General features: G+C 30.2%; 1 protein-coding gene across 1 annotated transcript in view; it reads left to right on the top strand.

Moving 5' to 3' along the window:
- The window catches only part of LOC143913194 (uncharacterized), a 328,592-nt gene that overhangs the window by 122,659 nt on the left and 191,885 nt on the right, over positions 1 to 14,048 (top strand). The window lies entirely within an intron of this gene.

The raw sequence follows: 14,048 nt of genomic DNA, 5'->3' as shown, positions 1-14,048 counted from the left end.
CGCGAATATTTAACGTTTCAATTAATAATCAAATATATCAATCAATACATTGATATCTTTCGCCAACGAAGCTAAATATTTTCAAGAAGATTAATCGACTTTAGTTGCCCGCATTTCGTACGACGCATATTTGTATTTTGTTAAGATACATCATCATTTTCGCCGGTTACTAGCGACTTTAAGCTACGATATATTGTGATATAAATGATATGACTGTTTTTCATATAAATTAGAATTATTTAATGGCGATGAAATTTTCCTTCGTGCGTGAAAAATAAATTCATTTGTTTTTGTTAAAAGTGAATATTTAAAATATTTTTTTAAATAATCAATAGTCAGTTTCAAAAATAAATATCAGTGCTTATTAAATTATGTGCAATCTTTGAAGAATACGTATATATATTGAAGAAGATGATTGGCAAAGGTGCTTAAACTGTTGCTATGGAGACTACATACAATTGGTAATTTTTCACGTTGTTTTATATTGTTGTTTAATTTTATTTAAAAATATCTGTATAATAAATTTAAATGTTTTATTTTCTTTTTAGATTGCAGTGAAGGTCGGAGATTCAATTAACATAACTGGCATGTTTAATTTTTACCTGTAAGCATATTTTATTTTATTTTCATTCATAAACAATATCCAAGTATGGAAGAGCATGAGAGCTATTTGTAAGTTTACGCATTGTACGTTTCTTACATTCGTCTGATTTTACGAAGAATTTTTTGCATTCAACGTTCAAATTTTGTACTCGTACGTCATCGCTGAATGCGAAATTTGGTTATATAAAATGAAATACGTAGGGTAGAACACGAAATCGGGAATATATAAAATTGAATCTACTTACATATGTTATGCAACGAACAGCTATGTAGAAAAAAATATTAAAGTTTTACGATGAAAATACACCTGAACACGATCGGCTGAAATGAAATATTTATTTTTAGAAATTTATCCGGAATCTAAATAAATCACCTTTCGTCATCCAAATGTGTATAGCAGCCTTGAACTGAATCGTTTTTAGAACCTCCTTTGATATATTTTAAACAGCGAATTTATTACAAAGACTTAAAATGTTAGTAACAAGATCAGGGCTTTCCTTTTATTTGAAAATGGGTCTGTAAAAGTTGTAAATGTTCAAATTAAAATTCAAATATTGGACGATGCTCTACCTTAAAAATTTTGTGTTAGTTAAATATGATATATTTATATACATATGTATGCAAATATATTTCAAAATCAAAGTCTCTTGGTGCCCTTTATAGAAAAATTAGTCTATACAATCGTATAGTTTTAATTAATTTTATGCGATACATTGAAATAATATATGGTAAATATTATATTTACATATATGTAAATATAAAATAACATTATTTCTAATAAATTAATTGTTGTATCGAAAATACAAATCGTACCCACGTACATTTCATAAATATACACAAAAGCGTACTTTTGGAAATATGTATATATATTACAGACGATTCATGGCGATTCTCTCTTATGATATAATTTACATATGAATATATCACGTGTAAAATATAATGAACGAAATTAATTCAATTCAAGTTAAAATGTTATCGTTGTCTGAAAATCATGGTAAAATTTATCACGTGCATTCGAGCTTAGGCAAAACATTCCGCAAACGGAAAACCTCAGATTGGCAGCCGGAGACGTATCACAAATTAACGATAAGAGAGGCACGCTGGATGACTTACAAGTTTGAAACAATCGTCGTTGGGGTTCTGGTACAATCTCTAGACCAGCTATTGTAACCTTTGAATGCGAAAATCCATAGTATATGTATAGAGGATGTCGATTTTGGTTGCATTGTGTTCGATGGAGACATTACGACTATAGATTGGAGTTTCTTGCGGATGTATATGTGTAGGTAGTTATATATTATATGTATACAATATAATATAACCGACCGAAATCTAAGCTGTCAGTGTTTGCAGATAGCTGTGTTTTGTCGGAATAAAGCATACTGCTAAAATAAACGTTATCCTTTATGCGAGCTCTAAACTTTGACCGAAATCCGGTTGAAAGTTTATCTCTTTCAAAACAGCCTGTTTTTCGTGTCTTGAAAAGACTTTTGATCTTTATGTAAATAATAAAAAATTTACATTTCAAGTGAAATTTTCATGATGATATTTGGATTTTTTTTTATCATTTAAAGGTATGGTGTACATGTACATGATTTTTAATTAATTAAAAAACCTCGAAATGTGACGGTATTTCCTTGATAAGTGAACATTTTCTGTTCAAAAATGATTTTATAATTTACTAGCTGAACTCGGCATGCGTTGCAATGCCACAATAACGCCTCTCAATATTTTCATTCCCGTTTCCGTTCCCGTTCCCGTTCTCATTCCCGTTCCCGTTCTCAATGCCATTCCCGTTCTCGTTCCCGTTTCCGTTCCCATTTGTCGGAAATACGCAGGCAGCGAACATATTTGAAATAATTCAATATTTGTTTTTCCGTCTGGTGCGTACACGAATAAAGCCGCCATTCCACCGTATACGTTGACGCAGACGTATCACAACTGACGACCGCGAAAGAAAATACGTCAACGCGACGTACATATGTGCATTCGTATGGGCAAAAACGATACGTCTGCGTCAACGTATTCGGTGGAAGAGCGCCTTAAAGCAGAAGGTTTTCTGACGCGTGGGCAGGCTACATACACCGGTTATTTTCATAAACTCCTTTGCAGTAACAGAGATTAGCTCAGATCCCAATCTGATACCAATCAAGTGAAAATGTCTAGCACCGCCTTAAATTTATGTACAAAAAAATTGTTCGTCGATCAGATCAATTTTTTTGTACATAAATTTTACAGTTGTTCCACGAAAAAAAATCAATGAAATATTTGAAATGTATTCTGAAATATACATATGTAGGTAAAATAGAGCAAAACCTCTATAATAATATAAAGAATTATTGTAAAATAATTTGAAGATTAAGAGTATATTAAAATGCGTATATTTAGACGTATTGATTTTGATTTTTAATTGCTTTTATTATTACGAAATTATGTTATTTAGACGTATATACATACATATGTAGTATGTATGTAGAAGCTTTGTGTGTTCTCTTTTTATCGGGATCAATTTTAATTAGAATTTGGATTCCCTTTTAAAAATGTTAAAAAGCGTCAAATAATATTCGCCATTCGTCTTCCACTACCGAATACTGAATTTCTCATTATTATTTCGATTACGTTCAAAGAGGAGTGTTAATTTAAGTTAGACATCGATGTATTTCATTTGGAACATAAAGCTAATACATACATACATATGTATATTCAGTATTATACCTACATATACCATTCAATGGAAAAGTTTCAGCTGTAAGTAAAAAACGTCCTAGTACAATAAATAATACATAATTATACTCGTATGAGGGATCGTTCGAGTTGGAAGATACATTCACAAAAGTGCGTGGAATTTTCCGGCGTTGAAAAACCCATCTTCATTATTTCGGGTGCGTCATTAAGCGTTTTTCCGTCGGTAAGTAATAGTGTAAATTATTTAGCCAAACGACATAAGAGGTTCGATCTGGACCTATAATAAGTTGAATGGAAGCGTCTCAAAGCCACTTAGTTGGGCTCGATTCAAAAGGAACTTCTTCGCCGGGTAAAATTAGAGAATCCTTCGAAGCGAGCAAGGTGGTGCTCAATTCAAGAGTGCGTTTACAATATTTTCGTAAATGAACACTAAGCGGATATTTCCATCAAATCAAGATCATATTAAATTTCATATATATTCGACAAAAGCCCTTGTGGATCTTTGTACCTATAAATATTACGGCCCCATTGAATTGAAACTTGGATTCAATTTGTAAGTTCATTCATTCTACGAAAATGATCCTTCACACAATTCTACATAGAACTACGCTTATTAATCCGACATTATTTTTCGTAAAGCAAAAATACCTAGATAGTCAATAAGAGCAAGAATTATGATTTGAATAAAATTGCATAGAATAATATATGAAATATTAGATTAAATTTCGTAGATAACCGTAATAAAGATTTTTTTTTAAATTTCGGCAATATCGACACTAAAAATGTACACAACTAATGCAAATTATGAGATAAATACATTTTTAAACACAGCGGGTGAATTTAATTCGTCTCTGATATTTATATGCAAATTGTTTTTATAATTTTAACGTTACTATATTATAATTTTTTAATGATATTTAGACCCAAGGCTGTAAACGTAAACATTCATATATAATATTTCTCATATAAATTTCAGTAAGCTCAAAAAATTCGAAAATGTTGTTCAAAATAAAATTCTTCTTTCATGTAATAATGTGAAAATTGGAGGAATACTTCATTTTTTCGTAAATGCGTAAATACAATCAGTAAATATAGGTCAAAACGAATATATTTTGAAAGCTTAGATACGGCAAAGTTAATATAATATAATATCTAAGTACAAGATTACATTCAAATTCGATTAAGTATCGTTTCAGGAATACACTCACATATTAATGTATATATTATATATGAAAATAAACTCAATTTTCAAAATCATATTTGTCCTTTACATAGTAATCATTTCGAGTGTTTGCACAGCAAACTTCTCCGTAAAAATTCTGCCGAAAAAAGTTCAATTGGGTAAAAGAGGTTGATATTCTTTTTTTTTGCGTATACCATTTTCCCGTAATTTTTCTTTGGCTTCAAGCGAAATAAGTATGACATAGTGCCTGGATGGAGTTTATCTTTTTAAAAAAATAATATACAAAAAGTGAGTAACAATTTTTGTATACGAATCCACGTGAGTTTCACTCATGTACAGCCAAACAAAGGAATATGGATATTTGTGGTCATAGGAAAAGTACATATACATATGTAAGATAAGTATATGTACATTCAAGTTTCGTAGGACACATTACAGTTCAACATGAATCACAAAAAATAGCCAAATTAATTTAACCATTTTATTCAATTAAATATAAAAGAACGGAACTCGACTTTGGGGTCAGTTTCCTACCCGAAAGTCAACATTAAAGTTGACTTGCGTGACCAAATTCGACTTGTTTACTTTCGCCATCTAATCATCGCACGACTTTTTTCGAAGGTATTTTTTTCCTTAATTCATTAAATATTTACACTTCTACTGTGTTTTATATGGGTACTTTAGATATGTTATTTGATCGGTGTATGATATATTGAATAATACAAATTTAACTTGTTTAAATGAAATTTCAGCCGAAGTCTTAATATCAAAAGCGCTTATTGGAAAATTGAGAGCATTCTTCAATTGTAGCACATAGCACAGTAATTAATAATGTTATCGTTTTTGTTCTCAAGTATCAAACAGGTAATATTTGATTAAATGTTTTCGAGTGTGTCGGCTCGAAACATATGTATACAACTTAATAATTTATAGCAGATGTAATCGTTCTGAAAATGAATGGAAAGGAAGTCCTTTTGTGCGCGGAGTACGTTTGCGTCCTGATGATGACATATTAATTGAATTTTACTGCATACAATGAATTAGCAAGGAGCTAGTTATCTGTCTGTAAACTGGGAACGAAGCATAATTAAATTATTTATTAATTAGTAAAATATTTCACGAAATTACGTGGAACTCATATTAAGTGAATTATTTGTACAATACTCGATTGTAACGAAATCCGTAATCAAACAAGCTTTTGATTGAATGTTCTTCGTTATTTATTACCGAATCTTCGTCGTTTCCTATTTTAACGTTGTATTAATTGATGTAAATTTTCAGAATGCTGTTCATTGGAGCGAATCTGTGATCGTTGAAAGAATCACTTGATGTACATATATAGAGCAAGCAATATTTATTGGACATTTTTCTATCAAATGCTTTCTATTTATGTATGTTTGTCTTATTTTAATTGTTCTATTTATATATTTTCAATTTAAATGTCACAAAATGAAATTTGTTGGTTTAATTATGTTTTGACAAGGTTCGTTAGTATCGCGTCCAGCTGGCGTCAAAACATAGGACTGTATCACAGAAAGAAGGAGAGAAAGAGACCGAAAACGGACAAAGAAAATATATCCAATAAAGTAAAAAAAGCTGACTATTCACCGAACCCACAATTCTATCCATAATACATATAAAATGTACAAATCTTATACGAAGCGAAAAATTAATTTCTTCGTTTACTTTACATGTGAACTTTCGAACCGAGTAGGATCATGCAAATCCGGCATATTTGGTGGAAAGCCAATCTGTATTATTTTCTCGAGTTTAACAACCCTATTTCATAGCGAATAAAATTTCAAGGTTTTGCCTTCAATATAAACCTGACATGTATGTACATACAAGCGAAATAAGCCTAAACAATTTTTTCAAAATAATTCACGTAATCTACCCACGTCAAAGTCGACGTAAGGCGGTCTTAATGTATTTTCACCAATTGCATACGTCTCTATAATGATGAGAGGTCTAAAATAGGGATGGAAGTTGTTCATTATTTAGGCTCAATAACCAACAGATAAACCTGGCGTTGCTCAAGCTGATTTTTTTTAAATATTTCTTCCATAAACTAGCAGCGTGGACTAGTGGTTAGCATATTATGCTTTCGAGCAGTTCGATTCCCACTAGTAGCTGTTGGCCAGACCTTGGTTTGTGACTCCAGGTCGATCGTTTCCTAACAGAGTTTGCCGTTTTTCATTAAAACGGTTCCTGTAAAATTGGCATCTCCTTTTCAATCTTTCTTGCAAATCTCATGTTATTTAGCGTCTTGAGGTTCACCAATTTGTATAATAAAATTCCATAAAAATTTCTCCATAGATGTCACTGTGGATGATGTTTGTATGAATTCACATTTGTATAAATGCTTGTATTGATTGTATTGTGTATGTATTAGTACACTCGTCGCTTTGGAGTAATATGCAAAGGCGAGTGTACATCTTCGATTGAAATAAAAAACAAAGCTAGCAGATATTTATAATGTACAATATATGTTATGAATATCTGCTACATTCATACCTACCTGATTTTAGGCGAAATTTTTATTGGCGGCTTTTTCTTAAACGGGGTCTTAAATTATTGCCGTACGTGCTTTTACAAATACACAAACGAATGTAAAGAATTCTTCGTAATAATATAAAGCTCGTTAGCGGAATTTTTTTTATTATTTCCAAGAGTTTTTTTTAATTTTAATTAAGAATTTAGCCGACTTGCCATTTAGAATTCATTTACTTTCATAAATTTTTCATTGGAGATTACGGGATAAAGTTTTTTAAATTCAATTCCCCTTTCTAATTAAGCTCTATTGTATATTATGTATGTCCCTATAAGGTTGATAAATTATTTTTTTTATGAATGATTAACTTGTTTTGTTTATTGCTTGTATTAAACTTAATTGTATTATAGCTTAAAGCTTAGCTCTGTTTTTATAATATTGTAATATTGGGCAAAAAAGTTTTTGGGAAACGTTTTTAAATGATTTTGGTCAGTTCATTTATCTGTTTGGTCAGTGAATATCTTAATTGGGCTATTTAAATTGTCTTATAATTTAGAATTTTACTGTGTTTCTATTTCTATTATATAACATTTTCCAATATTATATCACTTCATGTTTAGTTATGTACTGTTCTATTTAGTCATGTTTTAGTTTTTATTCTTTTCTTTTTCATTTGTTTGTCTCTATGTACTATTTTATGGAATTTGTAAAAATCTATAATTGTGCTCAGATGTTATTTTATTTTTTTACATTTATTCTTCATTTTTATGCATTTCTAAATCTGCTTTCTGTTGATTTTGCAATAAATAAATACATAGTATAAAAATCAATGTTTGTCTGTTTGTCTGTCACGTATGCGTTCCTATACCATTCAACCGTTTGCGATGAAACTTGCAGGAGTTAATGAAAATATCTGTACATTTAAATTGTTGCCTTTTATGCTTTGCATAAAAGTATAAGCACAATATGTATAACTTTATGTGTTAAATTACGACTTAAATGTCAACATAAACTCACCATTTTTTTAAGCATCGACTTTTAATATGAAATACTGACCAATCTATCCAAATATGTACATTCATACATATATGGATTTAAAATAACTTAACATTTAATATAATTACTGATCGTTTGTCTACTGACTCTAATGTACTGACTGTTTGTTTTATTTACTGACTCATAATATGTACAAAGTTACAGATAAAAGCATTTAAAAAACTGACCAATGGCATTTAAAGTTACTGACCAATTTAATTCAGGTCGTTGTATTATACTATTGGTTTATAAATCTCACGTTTTAAACTTTCGAGATAATATCTATATTCTAACACTAAAAAATTCATCGTACTGTGAGAATTGGTTAATATCTAACGTTCTCAAATGTTTACAGTCGCTGTCTAGACACTATGTGTGTGTATACAATGTCTTACTGTTTACAATACAAGCGTAGGGATGTGCTTTTTTTCATCGTAAAATTAAATATCTTTATATTTTTCTTAAAATAAAAATGCATGAATATAATTTGAATTTCATTGACTTTAGGAAAAATAAGGTGATTTACTTTCCAATTTCACAATCAGGAAAATATTATTACGATTTCAATTGTGAAATTTGTCGATAGTCTTTTTCCCTTAACAAGGAATAGAATCCAATTAATTCCGTTAGGTTTAATTAATTTTATAAGACTAATTAAATGATTTATCAAGGGTTAAGAAATATATGTACATATGTATGTATGTATGAATGTAGCAAATTCATTGTAGTTGCTTTGATCAATTGATGGCAAAATTGAGTGTATTAATGATTGTAAATCTTTCGTAGAAATTGTATACCATCAATTTTATAATTTGGTAATAAGTCTTTTTTTGTGTTCTGCGTCGGCGGTACGCATCTGTAGTTGATTTCATGTTGTAAATAAAAATCACTGGATATATCAACGTTTTCAAGCAAATATTGAAATTTTGAGAGGTTGGTAAAAATTTTGTATGCGTTGTCGATTTGTCCCAGTGATTTGAACATATCTCATTCTCAAGACCCCGATGTTCGTCAAGTGAAAAGTTTTATGGGACACGATAAGCTAAGACAATTTTCTGCAGTTTCATGCGTGAGGAAAATACTTTCAACGAACATGTTTTATGTACAAGTCTAGGAACTTATCTTCAGAAATATTTCAACTTTTTTCATCTTAAAATAATATTATTAAAGTATGCTTTTTAAAACTTAAATTTAAGTTTAAAATTACACCCAACCCTGCTTGGAGAATTCATGAAAGAAAACACCTTTGTATTTTTATTATCATAACAAAATATGGAACAATTAAACGCAGAAGATGTTATTTTTTCGTTTGGTAAACATTTGGGATTCCGATGAAAATTGTGCTACCGAAAAGGTGTATTTTTAAATTGTAACTTGAACGTGAGAACTCTGCAATAATTTATATTTCAAATTGTGTCGCAAATTTTACGAACTACTTCGTCTGAAATTGGCATGAAATATCTCGAAAATTTGTCAGCAAAGACGAATTTGTATCCTTTCGAGTGAAAGTTCTAAATAAATTGTAAATGAAGTGTGAAAAGTAATCTCGCCATACATAAACATGAATGAATAATTTATTTATTCCTTTTCTTTTATACGATGTCACTTCAAATATGTTTTCGCCGAATAAAAACAATTTCCTGTTGATGTCGTGAGAAGAACATACATTTTATATTTACGAAATATTGAAAATTTTATTAAATAAATTAACATATAATTAATCTGTTTCACGAAGAATTCTTAAAAGCCACGTTAATCGTATTATGTCACCAGCAGAAATATATTCCAAATACAATATAGCTTTGAAGGTGAAGTGGTTGAGACGTGGAATTGGAAATATTAAATTATATTTTAAACTGGAATATATACATATAATCAATAAATTTTAATTATATTGAATGATATATTTCTTATGAAAATTATTAAGATTCGCATTATTAAAAAATCTGTATTAGAATTTTCTCATTATGTAGTTCTTGTTCCATAGAAATATTGTATTATATATTATGTTTAGGTATACTCTAGACATAACTCATAAGAATTAACATTAGTTTAGACATGCATTTATTTATACTTATTGCATATATTGTGTATATATTGTGTTCATATATAATATAAGATAAAAATTTGATTATACAATTCAAAATTACGCGTATATATAACTTTATAGTATTCACTGGTCAATTGCAATCGACGATGCATTTGACATTCTGTCTAATGGATGACACAAAATTTCGATATGTGATTATTTTTTTCTCTCGAACAAACAATTACATGTTGGAAAATCACGTTTGAACATTTCAATTTATATTTTAAAAGCGTAAAATTGTTTTTATTTTATTTTACGTGACAATGTAACACGTTGTATGTACATATCTACACCAACTACATACATATGTATATATTATACAGGTATTTTCAGTTAGTGAGATTAATCTTCTTTGAACTTACATACATAATGTATGTAGCGCTAATTGCTATTTACCATAAATCTCGTCTAATTTTACACATGCCATCTATGGAGTATTTACAGATTGATTTATATTTACTACAACAGCGGTTGTATCAATTACATATATTGAATTCTTAACGTATATGTCGATTCGTAATGTGTCTAAATTTAACATTACAGAAATACAAATTAATAAGAGCTAATATTAGGGTATCGAATGAATGCGTAATTAACAGTGGTAAATATCAATCGACATATTGTGAAAAATAAACAGACGTAAACACGTCGTGTGATCGGTTTTACATTTATTTACACTATCGACTTGCAAATTCAGAGTATGTATGTGTGTATGCATGTCTATATATAATTTTATAGTGGGTGTTTTAGCACGAAATTGCCAATTTGGAAGCAATTTCTTTTATCCCTCGTCGTACATATTTTATAAGCACGTGTATATCAAGTTTTTATTATAAAGAGCAATATTTATCAGCTCTGTGATTATTTAGTTGATACTTCCTCGGATGAAAAGTGGCAAAATATTCACTAATGAACACGTGTGATGGCGATTGATTGTAGATATTTGAAACTAAATTCGAAATGAAATGAATACAAAATAATTCTGCGAGCTTATTTGCGAGAGTGCTAGCGGAGGAGACATTGCTTTGCGTTATTGGTCCGTTTTTCAAACATGGTTTTTTCACTCAATTAATTAAAATTGCTTTATTTTTTGTTAAAACATATTCATTAGCGATTTGAGCATAATATTTTAACAGAGTTAGAAGTAATTTTTCCTATATTCACTAACAATTTGAAGCAATTACTGTCGATATATATATTTTTGCGGTACTAAATTGTACTGGGAAATAGTTTTAGCGTTAAAATGACCGTAATTTAATATCGATAAAAGCAATTCAGATGCGTCTAGTGTAGGGCCGTGTAGCTACTATGCTCCTCTTTGACCATTTTTACGATACGGAAGCTAGGGGAATATACATATGTATGTAGTTTATCAATGTCATTAAACTGATCGTTATTTTTATCGATACCAAAGATGTAGTTTACGCCGTGTTATCACATTATACCCTTCGTAGATCAAAAATGATCATTTCCTTTATAATACACGATATCGCTGTAAGCAAAAGGTTCACATTGACCCGCAAAGTATTAGAACAATGGGGGGCTCCAATTAAGCCCTTTGACGACGCACTCTCTTTGATCGAATCTTAAAAAATGTTTTGGATTATGCTCATAAACTTGCGCATAAACATGATAAACAAGAAGAGATCCAAATACAGATGTCGAAATGTATTTTTGTCTAGCTTTTGTCAGACTTGCGATTTACGCAGAAGCATCCCTCTGTCTCCCTATTTTCGGCTCGAAACATTCGTATTGTGGATATACATATTTCGTTCGTTTTTTTTATTTTTAATCTGCCGCATACGTATGAGCATTGGAACGTTTTTTCCATGACATTAAATATGCCCTTCTACATATTTTTATTTACAGAAAGACAGAGCGAGCGCACACGAGCATATATGATTTTTTTTTTTGATTCGTAGCCGAATTTAAGTTGCGGTTTTGAAGTTAATTTAATTTTGCTTCAAATCGAAAATCTGAATTACGTGTTCCAGGCTTTTGTCGTTCGGAGAGAGATTAAATTAAATGTAAATAACGGGACATAAATATAACCTGGAGGCTTCTCGGCGAAAGCTGTTTTCATTATTGGAAACTTCTCGTATACATATGTATGTGCCTGTGTATACATGTATACGTATTATACATATTTGTTAAGGAAACAGTAGTATCTATTAAGTAATTATTACGAAAATTTATTCAAATCCTCTGAAAACTCTGTGCGTACTTCAACTCTTTAACACCGCGCAATTAATCGGATGCCATTACGAGCTTATTTGTATGCGAAATAAAGCGTTGCTTACAATTAATACTTCGGATTATAAAATGGTATTGATGCTTAGAATAGTCGTTACGCTCTGGGATTACTTGTAAAATTAAAGGAGTAAAAAAAGCTGTTTCATTAATAACTTTTGAAACGGTACTGAATTGAATTTATAATTAAAGTGCTTCGACGTGTTTTTTTTAAGTTAAATATTCAAAAATTTATTTTTTAAATAGAAACACTTTACTTTTAAAGAAAATAATTTTAAAATTAATTTTTGCATTAGATGATACATATATTAATATGGAAATTGTAAAATCTTGTTCTTTGTATAATGTTGTATAATTTTTTTTTTTTCGATGAATAAGTAAGTTGTTTTAACGAGCTTTCAGTGTTGTTGTTTATAGCGTTGATTGTACAGCTCTAAATTCAATTTGCTAAATTGCACGAAACTAGCTCTCTGATTGATACCGAATTTTCGCAAAGTCCGACACTATCTTCTGATTGTTACATTTAAAGCTAAGCCGCATAGAAAATGGTGAGTTGGCCATTATTTACAAAGGTATAAATCAACAGTAGATATGAAACCGCATGCTAAGCTAATTGCATAACATGAATAATTCACGTAAAGTTTTCCCTGGAAAAACTAGGTCGGAGTTTGCATCTGTAAAACAACCAAGATTCAACTGAAAGCCATGAAAAATAGCGAAATAAAACAAAGGATGCAACTGTGGTGTTCGCATTCATGGCGTAGTTGCGATGCTTGCAATTTCGCTCTTTGCTTGAAATGAAGCAATTTGTTGCATGGTCGTTGAGTGAGATGCATACAACTTGTAGCTATTCGTCGAATGGGAAAATATGTAAAAAAAATAGCATTGTACTTGGACTATCTATTGTTGAAAAGCTTAAAAGAGTGCTCGTGTAAAAGAAGAATGGCGAATTTATCTCGCACTGTATAAAAACTCCTGTATACATTCTGCAGATAATTACATATGTATGTATGTATGTACGTATGCCGGAAAAATTCGTTCTTTATCCCCACGTTTTCGATTAAATTCTATCAATGTTCCAGGATGAATATCAAATTTTCAACGTCAAACCGAAACTTTCTATCTGTATTTATCTTAATTCGAGTCGTCGACGTTTCTTTCAAAATTAAGATTTTCTTTTAAAACGAAATGCATACCATTAAAAATTTGGTGCACGTGCAATATTAATTTCTGGAGTGCAAAGAAGTCGTATATTATTCTTGAATACAACGGAATGTTCTGTATTATAATAAATGAGCACAAGAAGTATGCTATTTTCAATAGTATTGTGTTCAAAATGAATTTTATACTTTTGAGTATATAAAAATGAATCCAATTTGATATCAAAAGGAATTTGGTTCACGTGTTCACGTAAAAAATATATTTTTCTCCGAATTGTTATCCTTTCTTTTTTTATCGCACCTATGTAGGTCTTCGCTTATTTATGAAAATTCCCCTCGAGACTTTTCCAAAAAGCCTAGTAGAAATATATTACATTATAATATTGAAAGCATACTACATATATACTCTTAAAGTGTTTTTGTGAATATTTTAAGGATTTATTAAAATTATTTCAAGTCATCCGAATATTGCCCAGAAATGCCCGGGCGTTTTATGTGGTAGTCTTTGATCCCGGGTTCCAAAGCCTTTCAAAACCCACCTGCAGTCTTAAT

Source organism: Arctopsyche grandis, chromosome 6 (assembly GCF_051622035.1).
Source record: "Arctopsyche grandis isolate Sample6627 chromosome 6, ASM5162203v2, whole genome shotgun sequence".
NCBI classification, from domain to species: domain Eukaryota; kingdom Metazoa; phylum Arthropoda; class Insecta; order Trichoptera; family Hydropsychidae; genus Arctopsyche; species Arctopsyche grandis.
This window is presented reverse-complemented; position numbering and strand designations above follow the sequence as displayed.